At 40.8% G+C, this 2,074-nt stretch overlaps 1 non-coding gene across 1 annotated transcript; it reads right to left on the reverse strand.

The window, feature by feature from the left end:
- Positions 1–1,742: 1,742 nt before the first annotated feature.
- trnas-uga (transfer RNA serine (anticodon UGA)) lies at positions 1,743–1,824 on the reverse strand. The gene has a single exon. It is a non-coding gene; the product is annotated as a tRNA-Ser (tRNA).
- Between the last annotated feature and the right edge of the window lie 250 nt (positions 1,825–2,074).

Raw genomic sequence — 2,074 nt, forward strand, 5'->3', positions numbered from 1 at the left:
AGCTTTTAATAACTATTTTTATGTTTTGTGCCAATTTACCTTCGTAATCTATCTTTCCTTTCTTTATTGCTTTCTTCGTCATTCTTTGCTGTCGTTTAAAATTTTCCCACTCTGCTAGTTTCCCACTAACCTTGGCCACCTTATACACATTGGTTTTCATTGTGATACTCTCCTTTATTTCCTTGGTTATCCCTTCTCTTACCGCCCTTCTTTTTCACTGGAATATATTTTTGTTGAGCACTATGAAAGAGCTCCATAAAAGTCCTTCACTGTTCCTCAATTGTGCCACCGTTTAGTCTGTGCTTCCAGTCTACGTCAGCGAACTCTGTCCTCATCCCACTATAGGCACCTTTGGTTAAGCATACTACGCTCGTTTGAGACACTACTTCCTCACCCACAATCTGTATTTCAAATTCAACCATACTGTGATCACTCATTCCGAGAGGATCTTTTACTGGGAGATCGTTTATTATTCCTGTCTCATTACACAGGACCAGATCTAAGATAGTTTGCACCCTTGTTTGTTCTGTAACATACTGTTCTAAGAAACAATCCAGTATGCATTCTATGAATTCCTCCTCAAGGCTAGCCAGTGCGATTTGATTTGAGCAATCGATATGTAGGTTAAAATCCCCCATGAATACTGCCGTTCCTTTTTCACATGCTTCCATTATTCCCTTGGTTATTGCCCGCCCCACCGTGAAGCTATTAATTGGGGGCCTATAAACTACGCCCACCAGTGACTTTTTCCCCTTACTATCTCTAATCTCCACTCACAATGATTCAACATGTTGTTCATAGAGCCAATATAGTCTCTCACAACTGCCCTGATATCATCTTTTATTATCAGAGCTACCCCACCTCCTTTCCCTTCTTGTCTATCTTTCCGAATTTTCAGATACCGCTGTAGGTTTAATTCCCTGTCCTAGCCAACCTGCAACGTTTCTGTAATGGCCACCAAATCATACCCATTTATGATGATTTGTGCCGTCAACTCATTTACTTTATTGCGAATGCTGCATGCGGTTAGGTAGAGTGTTTTAATACTAGTTTTTAAATAATAATTTTTAGTTTTGACCCCTCCTGCAGCCCCATGATATTCATAAATAGTGTCCCTTCCTATCACCTTGTCGTTTACACTTACCCCAGTACGACTCTGCTCTGTTGCCTCCTGCCTTTTGCATGTTTTCTTGGGGTCCTGTGATCTGAGCTCTCACCCACTCTAACGAGCTCAGAGCCCTGTCCTGGGTTCCGAATACTCCTTGCATTGCGGCACTGAGATTTCATGTTTGCCTTTCTATTACACTTTGACCCATTAGATTTTTCCTGTATATTAGTCTGCTGCAAACTGCACATCGCTTAATGGATAAGGCATCTACATTGATGCAAACACTGATGTTATCAGAAAATTGCAACGTCAAACGCTGGCGTGGTCATTTTGGCAAAACTTGTTCATCTTTATAAAACCAAACCTCGTTCGCACTCATTAACTAAAGGTGAGTTCCTCCCAAACAATGCACTGATCTTTATTAAAAGGCATTTTTTTCAAGCTGAGTATATTGCTCACTGATTTTTGCAGATAGTGTCGAAAAAACCAACAATTAATACCGATAAACTATTAATGTTTCCAGTTCGAACAACAGCTTCGCGTCAATCAGTGTAATAAAGGGCAGTGGAGGGAATTGTGATCAGATTCCAATGAGATTACCGTGATTCGATAAAAAAAAGAGCACCTGTAGAATCGCTGCGAGCAGGGTTCGAACCTGCGTGGGAAACCCCCATTGGATTTCAAGTCCAACGCCTTAACCACTCGGCCATCGCAGCTGCACAATAAAACTGCTTTAATAGTCGAATCGTTGGTGCAATTTATCAGAGAGACCGCCTGCATGCTTGCCCTATTGGATCTCCCATATGATGCGAAAATTAAAACTTCGAATCACAAAATCTCAAAGCAAAGAAGGAAAAATTTCGGTCGGAACTGAAAGAATTTACATTTCGGGAAAAACTGAACAGTCTGGGGAACTTCTTTCTCGAATAACAAGGGGGATATATTTTTAACTTTATGAAGGTGTTT

Source organism: Pristiophorus japonicus, chromosome 25 (assembly GCF_044704955.1).
Source record: "Pristiophorus japonicus isolate sPriJap1 chromosome 25, sPriJap1.hap1, whole genome shotgun sequence".
Classification (NCBI taxonomy): domain Eukaryota; kingdom Metazoa; phylum Chordata; class Chondrichthyes; family Pristiophoridae; genus Pristiophorus; species Pristiophorus japonicus.